Source organism: Hyperoodon ampullatus (assembly GCF_949752795.1).
Source record: "Hyperoodon ampullatus genome assembly, chromosome: 14".
NCBI classification, from domain to species: Eukaryota; Metazoa; Chordata; class Mammalia; order Artiodactyla; family Ziphiidae; genus Hyperoodon; species Hyperoodon ampullatus.
The window spans coordinates 33,948,770-33,962,507 of record NC_136927.1 but is presented as its reverse complement, the minus strand read 5'-3'; the positions used below and the strand labels follow the sequence as shown (position 1 = coordinate 33,962,507).

Below are 13,738 nucleotides of genomic sequence, written 5' to 3'. Positions count from 1 at the left end.
GTCACTAATATGCAAATGGCTAAGGACCATTCTCTTCTCATCCTTATCTGGGTCTTAAGGGAGGTTTTTTTTTTTTTTTTTTTGCCATATGCGGGCCTCTTACTGCTGTGTGGACTCTCCCGTTGCAGAGCACAGGCTCCGGACATGCAGGCTCAGCGGCCATGGCTCATGGGCCCAGCCGCTCCACGGCATGCGGGATCCTCCTAGACCGGGGCACGAACCCGTGTCCCCTGCATTGGCAGGCAGACTCTCAACCACTGCACCACCAGGGAAGCCCTTAAGGGAGTTTTTTATTGAGAAGAAGTATGATGGTGCCATGGAGCTAGAAGCTCAACTCTCTATCTCCGGGACGGTGCCTAAGTTACCTGGGCTCTCTGAGCCTTATTTCCTCAGCTGTGGAATGGTGCTTATAGTACACAAACCTTCAAAGCTTCTTGTGAGGGTTAGAGATAGTGAACTAGGGTGGTGGATGGTGCAAACAGGGGCTAAAGAAATGATTATTCAGATTGTTACTGGAATTAGCATGGTGTAGGGACTGGTGGGGAAGAGTTTCTCAAACTCACTGTTGTTATAGGAAAGAAGGTAAATTGCTCTGATCACCCACACTGGTCACGCAGAGAAGGGCTCTTTGCAGGCAGTGGTTAAGGACACAGGTCCCAGGGCTGGGCTGCCTGCATTCTTACCCCAGCTCTGCCATTTACTAGCTTTGCACTCTGGATTTCTTTGAGTCTCAGGTTTCTCATATATAAATAGGGATGGTAATAGTATTTACTCCATTGGGAGGTTTTGAGAGTTAAGTAAGAGAATGCAAGTAAAGTGCCTGGCATACGGTAAGTAGACCATAAATGGTAGTAATTTCCCTGATTTTCAGGGAATTTTATCACCTTTTACAGGGCACAAATTTTATATAGAGCATGATAACACTATATTTTAAACAAGCAAATCTATAAACAAAGACTAGAAGAAAATACAATGAAGTATTAGTAGTTGGTTGGGTGGGGGAGGATCGTGATTTTCTTGGTTTTCTGTATTCACCAAGCTGTTCTTAATGAAAATGATGTTAGGATAACTGCAAAAATATAGAGAAAATTATAAAAAGCAATCATAGTTGCTCATTATTTGTATGTTTAGGAACATTTAAACATTTTCTAACTGCTTTCCTTTGGGCAGCCTCTTCAAATTACTAAGGAAGTAGGAGATCTCATATGTATAGGTTTTTAGAAAAAGGAATCATCATCTTGATAAAGTGGTTCCTTTATTTGGCTACTATGGATTAAACAACTACCATGTGGACAGCATTATCCCAGGAAATAATAATTGGACCATTGCTAGCTATTGACCATCTCTGGGGAGCTGGGCACTGGCGGGCACTTTAAGTACATTCATGAGCACATCTTGATTCAGTGTTGGAAGAAGGATTTTTTTTTTTTAAGAAAGGGCCTCCTGCTCAGAGTCTCAGGCGACCAGAAATTGGTCACCCCAAAGCAGTGCCCCTCAAGCAGACCATTTCACAGGGAAACCATTAGGGAGTAAGCTGGGCTGGGCCACAGGCTGCAGGGCAGACAAGAGGCCGAGAGCACTGTCTCCAGGCCCAACCACCAGTGTGGGGCAGTTCTCCTCTGCCCCCTTGATGTTGCCTACCAGGTGACCCCCAAGGACACACCCTCCAGCTGACCCTGCAGGATCTTGCCCCCAGGCCACAGGCAAGGCCTAGATGGAGGCCAGATGTTCCTTGGGCTAGTGCCAGGCCTCCCAGAGAGCTGACACTGTGGCCGCAGCTCGCTTGCCCACCAGCCTGCCTGGCCCTGACAGTGTCCTCGGGTGAGGAGTGGGCTGCCCTCGGCAGAGGCGTGGCCACCACTGCCCACCCACAGACGGGCTGACACAGGGACAGGAGGCTGCAACAGGATCCGGTTTATTCTGCCTTGGAAGGGTGGTCCTGAGAGTGGCAGGTGCCACCCTGTCCGGGGCAGAGGGAGGGCCCAAGGGCTGGTTAAGGCCAGTGGTGGGAGACGCAGGGGGATAGGCGTAATGAAGTGAGGCCAGGCTGAGGCCCGGAGGCAGCTGTGGTAGGCTGGGGCGATGCCCCTGAGCCCAGGGTGGAAGGCACCGGGCTGGGACCAGGCCATGGCTACGGGGCCATGACCCAGGCCACACGGGCACCCCAGGAAGTGGGGCACAGGACACGAAACATGAAACACAGGCACACGAGTAAGCACGTGGACAAGTGGGCACAGATTCACAGGCCAGAGGAACACCCGGTCTCAGTTGGACATATGGACACCATGGTGGTGTCATACAGACCACAGGGGACACATGGACTCGATGGCCACAGGGGACAGCCCTGGGCCATGGACTGCGAGGGACAGGGGAAGGGGGCCTTTTGGCATGACTGCACTGGAATCGCGAGAAGGAGGCGCTGGGGGCAGCCCACGTGCAGACCCCGGGTCTCAGTCCGTCTCTTCCACTTTGTTGAGCAGCTTCACCACCTCGTCGTAGGTGACGAACATGATGGCCACGTCCAGGCACACCTGGCCCCGGCGGGGGACGGTGCCCTTGTAGAACGCCTTGGGGCCCTCGTTCCTCAGGATCTGCAGGCTGCGGTCCCACGTTCTGTGGTACTTGTGCGCCTCCAGGCCCTGCATCCGGGTCTTGATCACGTCCAGAGGAGTTGTTCCCACGGACACTGGCTGTGCCTGTGATGGCGCCAGACACACTAGTGATCAGAAGGTTCATGGGCTTGTTGGGGTTGTCCCCTTGGTACCAGTTGCGCAAGGAGGTCACGACGAAGAAGAGAATGGCCTGGTTGGATCCCTGCTTCAGCACGGTGGCCACGAGGCCCTGGTAAGTCCCTTTCAGCCCTTGTTTCCAAACGATCTCCCTGACCCCATGGAAGAATCCTCTGTATTTGGGGCTGGGGGAGGTCTGGTCATGGATGAACTTCATCTTGATGGTCTCCATGGGGCACACGACCACCACGGCATCTGCCACACCGGCCCCCAGGCTGCACCGCAGCCCGTGCATGCTGTCTAGCTGTCCCTGGGCGTCCCGCATGTAGTTGCTGAGAAACTCGAACATCCCGAACTGGACGGCCGCCTTCGGGATGGAGCCGTAGAGCAGGAAGATGAGGCCGCGGTACAGGCCCAGGACGCCATGGTTGTGGACCGTCCGCCACACGCAGTCCCCGATGCCCTGGTAGCGCAGCGGGTGCAAGCGCTCGTCCAGCTGCAGCTGCGTCTTCACGTACTCGGTGGGAAGGTGATGCAGATTTCGATGTCGCCTGCCAGGATCGCCTTCCCCGGGTGTGTGAGGGCGGCCTTCCTGGGCGCAGGCGCCCCTGCCGCCAGAGTGCGGGGCGCGGCCATGGAGGGCGGGGTGGGGGGCCCGGCGGTGGCCTCTCTTCTAACAGGGGTTAGAAGAGATGGGCTTGAATTGGGCACTGTTCTTGGTGTTTCCTGGGGAGCAGTGAGTGATATACCTGGAGATATAGGTCTGATACAGGGTCTTGCATGCCTGGTTAATGAGAGGTGGGCAGATGGGAGCACATAAGGGTTTCGGAGGCATTGAGATCAGCAAAGCTGTCCTTGAGGATGATAAATCTCATCAGGAAGGTGGGCTGGGCTGGGACAAGGTAGAAGTGAGGTGCTGTCACTTCTGAGACTAAGGTGGCAAACATGAAAATGCAAAGAAAGGGATCAATCTATCCAAGAGATGTTACAAAAATCCTTTATGGGCTTTGGTGATTAGAGAGCAGAATGATCAAAGATGTTGTCTAGGTTCTAGAACTGGGGAAGAAGAACAGTTCTGCTGATAGAAATGAGTCACTGTAAACAAACGGAGCCCAGCTTTAAGAGAAGTAAGTTGAATTTCGGAAAAGTTGAGTTTGCGGTAATGACCAGATCTCCAGGTAGAACTGTCTAGCGAGCCGGTGGAGATCTGAAACTGGAGCTGGGAGTTAAGGGGGAGGTCAAGTGTATGGATCTCAGAGTCATTTGAAATGACAACATATATGGAAATTAATTTCTCACAAATTAACCTTTTAAAACTAGAATGCACTAATAATTCTTAGTTTACCAGATCTGAAAGTTTATTTCTCATGAGAGAAAACAAATCACACTCAGACATCAGAAGTGTATTTTATAAGTCATGTTTTGGGACTTCCCTGGTGGTCCAGTGGTTAAGAATCGCCTTCCAATGCAGGGGACGCAGGTTCAATCCCTGGTTGGGAAACTAAGATCCCACATGCCGTGGGGCAACTAAGCCCACAAGCCGCAACTACTGAGCCCGTGCACTCTAGGGCCCGCGTGCCACAACTAGAGAGAAGCCTGCGTGCCGCAACGAAAGACCCTGCATGCCACACAAATAAATAAATAAATAAATACTAAAAAAAAAAAATGCAGAGGGAACAAAACATTAAGGATCTATTAAAAAAAAAGTCATGTTTTGAAAAGCTGAGGTGGCCACTAACTCTGTTTTTTAATTGTCTTTGACAAACTAGAAACTGCATGGACTTTGATTACTTCTTAGGAATCTTGCTCGTTTCATTTTACCCTAAATTCAAAAACTGGAAGTTAACAAAGAAAGAATGCACAGCTTAACTGAATTCAGCTGATCTCTTCTGTTACTTCTGTAAGTATTTGGGCTCTTTCCATGAAAGAAAGCACTACTTTTAGAGGAGGAAAGTGCCTCTTAGGTGATAAAAAACTAGCTCAGATACTAGAGTTCCAAGTTGTGGCCTTCTGACTTGGATAAACACACCCTCCTGCACTGGCAATGGTTAAAGGTTTCTTTGAGGAGAAGGCCCAATGTTCCTTTGAGGATGTTTATAACTGTTCTCTACAAACTTGGCACACACACCAGCAGGTTGGAGCTGGTTCGCTGGCTGAGTTCCTTCACAAGGAAGCACGTGTTAGAACACGCCCGCAGCCTACTGCTCTTTCCACCTTGTCGCAAAGCCTCAGGGAAGACTTGGGGGACGTGTAGGACAGGGGCGAGGAGAATCATTCCATTCTCACTCCCAGTGCCCTGTTCACATGGAGACACTTTGGTTTGTGCTTAAACATCACATAAGGGCTTCCCTGGTGGCACAGTAGTTAAGAATCTGCCTGCCAATGCAGGGGACACAGGTTCAATCCCTGGTCCAGAAAGATCCCACATGCCGCAGAACAACTAAGCTCGTGCGCCACCATTACTGAGCCTGTACTCTAGAGCCCGCAAGCTACAACTACTGAGCCCGTGTGCCTAGAGCTTGTGCTCCGCAACAAGAGAAGCCACCGCAATGAGAAGCCCGTGCACCGCAACGATGAGTAGCCCCCGTTCACTGCAACTAGAGAAAGCCCGTGCACAGAAACAAAGACCCAATGCAGCCCAAATATAAATAAATAAATTTAAAAATAAAATAAAATGATGGCTGGAACACCACATAACTGAAGAGCACAGCGAGACCACTGGACTGCATCACTCTGAAGAGCTGCAGTTTCTGAAAGTTGAAGTTGTGTCTTCAACTGATGTCTGGACTGGCACTTCAATGTGTCAGGGCACACTCTGAAATCATTTGCCAAGGTTGTGTTTGTGCACACGAGTGTTTTCCTGAAGGAAATCCATAGTTTTTATTTGATCTCAAAGGGGACCAAGACCCAAATTAGGTTAAGAATCATTGTTTATCCAGTGGGATAAGGGCTTTCTTAAAGTACCCACCGCCCTGGCTTCCTAGAGTGCCTGTAATGAGCCCAGGTGAGACTTTTCACAGCATGGCTGCACTACTGTCAAGAGCAGCCATCCTCCGCGACCTGTCAGTCTCAACAGTGGTAGCCACTGCTCGGTGGCGACATCTAGTCTTTTTCTTCACGTGGTGCTTCTCTTTCTCCCCCTCCCCCCTGCTCTCTCTTTCTTTCCTCCTCTTCCTTCTTCTCTTCTTTTCTATTCAATTTGGTGCCAGCATTTAAAAAAATCTCATTTCACATAAAAACCCAGATTCCTGGCTGCTTCTGAAAATCAGAAGATCTGGCAACACTGGGCTCTCCTTTTGTGTGACAAGAATCAGCTGAAGCTGAGTATCTGAGCAGCTGCCCCCTTCACACAGGGCCAGCTGGCTCCAGTTTGCTGCAGTCCTCACCCAGCTGGTTTCCTCATTTCCATTAGCTGCCTGACCCCTGTGGATATCTGTGTTTTCACAACCTATTCCATAAGGTGATGCCTTCAGGGTCTACCGATGAGTGTATGACATTTCTAGGTTAACTGGCCTTAGGTTAGAAAGCTTCTGGAGTTCTATCAGCTTATTTATTGATGAGAAAGTGATTGCTTATGAGGTTTCCCACACATTTTTCTACATTACCGCTTCTATTCTGCTTTAGCGTCAGAGGCTCAGTAGATTGTGTGTGTGAAAGGCTGTGGATGAACCTGAGGGCAGGGGCCAAGTCTAAAAATTTTAAGTCAGCTTTATTCTCATCATATTCTCACAGACCTAGCTCAAAATGAGTGAGAGTCCGGGGGTTTCCTATTTATCAAATATTTCAGTAGAGGCCTTTAAAACACTTAATTTAATTTTTTGGACGTATTACTTACTTCCTGGTTCTGAGAGACAGTGGAATGCATCTCAATTTTAAAATCAGAAGACAGGTTCTGATTCCCAGCTTCACTACGAGCTGTGAGATCACAGGCAAATTATTCATTCTCTCCAAGGCTCACATCAGCATATACAAGCAATGGGGTTACTGCTCCTGATCTCACAGGACTGTCCTGAGCATTAAGAGCACAGCACACAGGAAGTGCTCAATAAACGTGGTCCCTTCCTCCACAGCATGTTCCAGTGGGTGACATTTCCCAATCCATACAAGTAAGGAATCCCTAAGCTGGTGGTTCTCATGCCCATGCCAGATAACCAACAACTTCCTCTACCATGTAACATTTATTTATTTATTTATTTACTGAAATGACCATTTGCTTTTATTGCAAGAGACATGGACACTTTTATTTTTTTGGCTGCGCCACACAGCATGTGGGATCTTAGTTCCCCAACCAGGGATTGAACCTGTGCCCCCTGCAGTGGAAGCGTGGAGTCCTCACCACAGGACCGCCAGGGAATTCCCGACTATGTAACTTTTAAAACACCTGGAGAGATACTACTTCCAGAGGAGCACACCATCTCTAAAGTGGCAATGTCAAGAAATGGCATAAAATCTTAGAAAGCATTAACATGTGAAATATGACATGAATATGCACATATGAACAAACTGTACAGCTGACTTTTTCTAGAATGTTTATGGGTTAGGTCTGTTGGCACAACTGATAGGAAACAATTATCACAAGATATCTATCACCATGATCTTATGTATGTTCTCCCAAAGAAATACCTAACTGACATGGTATAGTTATCTGAAAATCCATGGGAAAAAAAAAGGGGGCTGGGACACATATACTGTCCCAATAATTCTATGTAACTGAAGACCCTAGAATGAATTTGGCTATTTTGTCCCTGGAAGGAAAGTTGTTGGTCAAGTGCTTCTCTGTGGATTTATCCAGAGGGTTATTCTCCAGGAGGAGGCAGGGGCACTGCTGTAGCCTATTTCATTGTTTAATCACTCAACTCACATTTAAGAAAATTAATATAATCATTTTTATTGAGTTTATCAAAGAAGACTGCATTAATTCTGAGTTTAAGAATTTTTATACCTTAGCTTCTGAAGACTTCATTATGTGATGACTGTTAACTCTTTAGAAAGTGTAATTATCAAGCTGTTTGGTTCAGTGTTATATAATTATGGTTCTACCTCTTCACTCAATAAAACACTGTTTGTGACTATAATACATACCTAACGTTTTAGGAATAATCCTTTGAAGAGCTAATTTATTGGGATTCCGGCCTGAAAAATATGATCTCAATCACTTCTTACCAGAGATGTTCACTGCAAGAATAAAAAGATTTGGGCTTCCCTGGTGGCACAGTGGTTGAGAGTCTGCCTGCCGATGCAGGGGATATGGGTTCGTGCCCCGGTCCGGGAAGATCCCACATGCCGTGGAGCGGCTGGGCCCGTGAGCCATGGCCGCTGAGCCTGCACGTCCAGAGCCTGTGCTCCGCAACAGGAGAGGCCACAGCAGTGAGAGGCCCGCGCACCACAAAAAAAAAAAAAAAAAAAAAAAGAATAAAAAGATTTTGGCTTTAGATGGGTCTCTATTTAGGTTATTTCTTCTCATTACATATTACCCGACAACAGAGAATAATTACAATTGCTGATATTTACTGAGCCCTTATATAATGTGAGAGGCACAACAATCTTATGGGATAATTATTACTATCATCTCCATTTTACTGATAAGAAAATGGAGACCTAATTAGTATAGGACAGAGCCAGGTTTTGTTTGTTTGTTTTTTTAAACAACAACAACACAATTTTTAATTTTTATTTTTTTTGGCCATGCTGCGCAGCATGCGGGATTCCCAACCAGGGATCGGACCCATGACCCCTGCAGTGGAAGCGTGGGGTCTTAACCCCTGGACCACCAGGAATTCAGAGCCACATTTTAAATGATGGTCTGACATAAAGCCTGTCCTTGTAACACTACGTTGGTCTAGGCCACATCATAGAGGGGCCGCTGTGAAGCTGAGAAATCCAAACTAGAATCTGACATCACTGCATTTTGGAACATGTGAACTCCAGCTTGTGGCTGTCAGGGTGAGCATGCTGTTCCTCATATGAGATAAATAACCAGAAATATTCATAAGAGAAATAGGGGTGAGAGTGCTTGGGTGAATCCCAATTTCTGGCACCCTCCCCAGTCCACCCCTGGGGACACCACTATAAACACTAGCAGAACACTACAGACATTATCAAATCTCCAAGGAGGGACCACCCATTTCTAGTGATTATGAGATAAAAAGAAATGTGTCCAAATGTAAGCAAGGCAAAGGTCAGAAACAGCAAATAAAACAGAACATGGTATGTACTTCTTGCAGGTGGCGGAAACTGGCTTTCATTAACATAAGAGAAGCATTTCCAGGCTCTTCCTGTATAAAACTTTGTGTTTTTCCAACTCCAAATAGACAGATTTTCTTTCTAGACAGGGTCAGAAATCACTAGGGCAAAGGCAGCTAGCTAGCTCACTGGACACTGACTAGCTGCCTGCAATTTGAGACCCTGTGATTTACCAGCTGTGAGTGGTGGTGGGCAAGATAAGTGTACACAGGGAAGTGTGTCCTGGTCTCTCCTCTTTCGTGTCTGCTCTGTGGCATATATTCAACGACCTATCTTGTATGGCATATACTCTGTGGCATATATTCAACGACCTATCTTGTATGAAACACTGGAGATGCCTAATGACTCAGAAAGTGATCAAAAACTACTGGTGGTTACCAGTAACCCACACCTTAGCTATCTGTTTTTAAACTATTCTGTTATGATTCACACATTCTAAGCTAACGAATCCTTTTCAGGTTTTGCACACTGATGGTTGAGTAGTCTTTGCCTCTCTGACCAAATTCTAAGCTCCTGAAGGTCAGGAACCAAGCCAGAAAATTCTATCATTGTACCTGTGAGCTACTGGCACAAAGCTGAGTTCTAGATATTTGTAGCTGAAAATCACATCCACAAATCTTTGACTTATTTCACAGAAGTTTCTTAGAATTTCCATCAGAATCACCTGGGAAGTTTGGTGAACTCAAAGATATTTGGCAGAGAGGCCCAAGAATGTTCATTTTAAACAAGCCCCTTAGAATATTCTTATGCATATGGATGTTTGGGAACTAGAGAGCTGTTACATACAAATAAACACTTACATGCCTAAGCATATGTGTCACACAAAGTATAGGTGAGATATTAACAAAATCAAGTTTAAATAACACTTCCAATCTCATTTCCTCTTCTCTCTAGTCCCTCTTCTCGCCACTGTCTGAATCATCCTCCTGGAGCAAAATTCTGATCAAGTCCTTCCTTTGCTCAAAACCTTCCCAACTGTGAGACTATAAAACCCATGGTCATAAGCTTGTCATTTAAGAATATTTATGGCCCCCCTGCAATCAACGTAACTTTTAAACTAAGAGCACAAACTCTGAGGCCAGAATGACTGAATTCAAATCCCAAAGCCTGCACTTATTAGTTGTGTGACCTCAGGCAAGTCACTTAACCTCTCTGTGCCTCAGATTCTTCATCTGTAAAATGGGGATATGAATAGGACCTGCCTGATAGGGTTGTTGGCAGGATTAAATGAATTAATGCATAAACAGCACTAAGAATAGTGCCTGGCACATAGTAAGTGCAAAATAAGTGTTAGATATTACTATTATCCTGATTACCTCCTACTCTTCACCTACTCACACATTATACTCTAGTCCCACCTATTAATTCCTGCTCCTTGGGCACTTTTTCATATCACCCTGTTCCCTCCATCTGTAACACAGCGCCACACCATCTCTGGGTCAAAAGTGTCCAACTGACGAGACCCAATTCAACTGTCACTGGAAAATCTTTAATAACTAACTCCCCTCATAACCCAAATTAATCCTTCCTGTCTCTGTGCATTAGTGTAACTTTTATTTGTGCATGTTTTCTTATCTCCTAGACTATGATTTCCCTGGAGAGGCTGGTATAGTTGAAACAGTATGGTCTTAAAGGTTAGACAGACCTGGGTTCCAAACCAGATCACATTTATCTGCTCTGAGCCTCCTATTTCCCATTTATAAGTTCAGGATAATAACACCTCCTTTGAAGGAGGCTTAAATGACAAATTCTATCTATAGATATTCAAAAAGTCTGCTGTATGAGTGATTGGTATTATTAATGGAATTATTAATAGTGGTATTTATTTAGTGCCAGCTATGTAGGCAGTACCAGTGCCAAATACTGGAGCTTAAAAAAGAAAAAAGACAGAACTGCCCTGGAGAAGCACAACTTTTCCATCAAGTTTATGGAGATATGGGTTTGTACATCCCTAGGCTGGCTTGTTTACAAAATAGCTGTGACAAGAACAAACAAAACAACCCAACCCACACGTGCACTCTGCGTCAGCGCTGGGGTGCGTCCGGGGAAGACAGCAAAACTCCTTTCTATTGACGTTTCAGAGAGTGACATCAAGACCACCTACAAAGGACCGACCGATGGGCTTCGGCGGGGAGGACCCAACGGGGACTGTTGAGAGCATGACAGCACCTGGCTCTTCCTCCTCCCCACCAAAGTTGGGGGGCCGCCTTCTGCCCGCCAAAGATCCCCAGCTTGACATGCCCTGACTCTCTTTTGCTTTTTTTTTTTTTTTTTTTTAAAGAAAACTCCCTTTTGCGTAAGTCCAGATTTCTGAGCCGTGAGCTCAGAATCACAAGAGCTGGGACAGCGACTCCGGGATTTCACTTTCCCCTTTCTGTGCGTCCGTTACCCTCTTTTAAAACTAGAGCAATCGTTCAGCCTTGGGGCCGGAACGTGCCCGGCCAGTCAGACCTGAAGCCCAGCCTGGCGTCTATCAGAAGCCTGGTCAATTCTGTACGCGCTGTCGTTGGCTGCGACCCGCGCTCCCGAGGGCGGGCGCCCCGTCGTCTCCCTCCAAGGTGTGTGGAAGCGACGTCCCCTCCCTCTCGCCCTAGGGAGATCCTGGAACTACAGGCTCGGACTCTGACCCTGGAGGGGACACAGGTGAGGCCAACAGATCGGCCGTGCCGAGGTGGGCTCTCGGGAAGGGATGGAGAAGCTGGCCAAGCGGGGGTCCACTCCCCGAGGCCAGGACCGCGGCTGCTCAGGACCGGGGCCTGGGAGGAGAAAGCCCGTGCACCCTTCGGAGCCCGTCCTCCACATCCGCGGCCCACACCCCGCCCCCAGATCCAGCCCGGGCCGCCCCCTGGCCATCCTCCGCCAAACCGCTGCTTACCGCCGCGCTCATCCCGGGGCCGAATTGGCCATCGACGCCCGCCTGGACCCCAGCGTAAGCAAAGGAAGAGATAACGGCTGCACTTCCGGAAGCAACCTAGGACTGGCTGCGGAGGAGAGGGCCCCCGGCCCACGACCATAGAGGAGAGGCTGCACTCGTTCCCTAACCCCTCGACCCCGCGCCCTCCCCGCTGCCTAGAGCGGCCACTCTTGGGCCGGGGAGGTCCGCGCAGGCGTACTACCGCCGGTCCCGCCCCTTACTCTTGGATGCACAGACCTTGAGCCAGAGCTTTACACCGAGAAGGTGAGGCTGTTGTGTGTGTTTGATCCTCCAGAGTGGCTGCTATTGTATCTGCAGGAAACAGCTTTGCCCGGAAATTAAAATTATATTACAAGACTGTACTGTACTCGCTACAATTTTTTTTTGCCTTTACATTTTATGCAGAAAATCAGAGAACCATGGCTAGATTTCCATTTGCAGTATTAAGAAGAATCGGAATTAAAATGACTTTCTTATCACCACGTTTTTTTTTTTCCCCAGGTCTTGGTTCGTTAAGAATTCATGAGGATTACCTGTTTTAAATCACTGGCCTGGAGATAGTTAAATCGATAATTTGGGATGATTATTTTTTTCTAGCAATCAAATGGGCAAAGAGTAAAAAGATGGGTAATGTTCTGTGCTAGTGCCAGGAGTGTATGACTCATTTTCTGGAGGATAGTCTGGCAATAGGTATCAGCATATTTTTTAAAAATTGCTGTGAAAGATACATAACAAAATTTACCATTTTAACCATTTTCAAGTGTGCAGTTCAGTGGCACTAACTGTATCCACATTGTTGTGCAGTCATCACCACCACCATCCAGGACTTTATCATCTTCCCAAACTGAAAAGTCCATACCCATTCAACAGTTACCAGTAGTTCCTGCCCCAGCGTCTGGTAACCACCATTCTACTTTCTGTTCAAGAATTTGACTCCTCGGGGCTTCCCTGGTGGCGCAGTGGCTGAGAGTCCACCTGCCGATGCAGGGGACACGGGTTCGTGCCCAGGTCCGGGAAGATCCCACTTGCCGTGGAACGGCTGGGCCCGTGAGCCATGGCCGCTGAGTCTGCGCGTCCAGAGCCTGTGCTCCGCAACGGGAGAGGCCACAACAGTGAGAGGCCCATGTACCGCAGGAAAAAAAAAAAAGAATTTGACTATTCTAGGTACCACATATAAGTGGAATCATACAGTGTTCGTGTCTTGTTGTGACTGGCTTATTTCACTTAGCAAATGTCCTCCAGGTTCAACTACTTTGTAGCATGTGTCAGAATTTCCCTCCATTTAAAGGCAGAATAAAATTCCATTGTAGGTATACGTGACATTTTGTTTATCCATTCATCTGATGATAGATGCTTGGGTTGTTTCCACTTTTTGGCTATTGTGAATTATGCTGCTATGAACATGGGTGTACAAATACCTATTCAAACCTCTACTTTCAGTTATTTTGGGTGTATGCCCAGAAGTGGAATTGCTGCATTATATGATAATACTATTTTTAATTTTTCAAAGAAGGACCATACCATTTTCCATAGTGACTGTTCCATTTTACATTCCCACTAGCAGTGCACAAAGTTCCAATTTCTTACCTAATAGGTGTGAAATGATATCTCATTGTGGTTTTGATTTGCATTTGTGATGTTGAGTGTCTTTTCATGAGCTTGTTGGCCATTTATATCTCCTTTGGAGAAATGTTTAAGTCCTTTGTCCATTTTTAAATTGGATTGTTTGTTTTTGTGTTTTTGAGTTGTAGGAGTTCTTTATATATTATGGATATTTACGCTTTATCAGATATATGATTTGCAAGTTTTTTCTCCCATTCTGTGGGTTGCCTCTTCACCTTGCTGATAGTGT

The 13,738-nt window shown here is 46.9% G+C and overlaps 1 pseudogene across 1 annotated transcript; it reads right to left on the bottom strand.

The window, feature by feature from the left end:
- Positions 1-2,450: 2,450 nt before the first annotated feature.
- Positions 2,451-3,365, bottom strand: LOC307063907 (tricarboxylate transport protein, mitochondrial-like; annotated as a pseudogene). Its single transcript has one exon. The product of its transcript is annotated as a tricarboxylate transport protein, mitochondrial-like (transcript).
- Between the last annotated feature and the right edge of the window lie 10,373 nt (positions 3,366-13,738).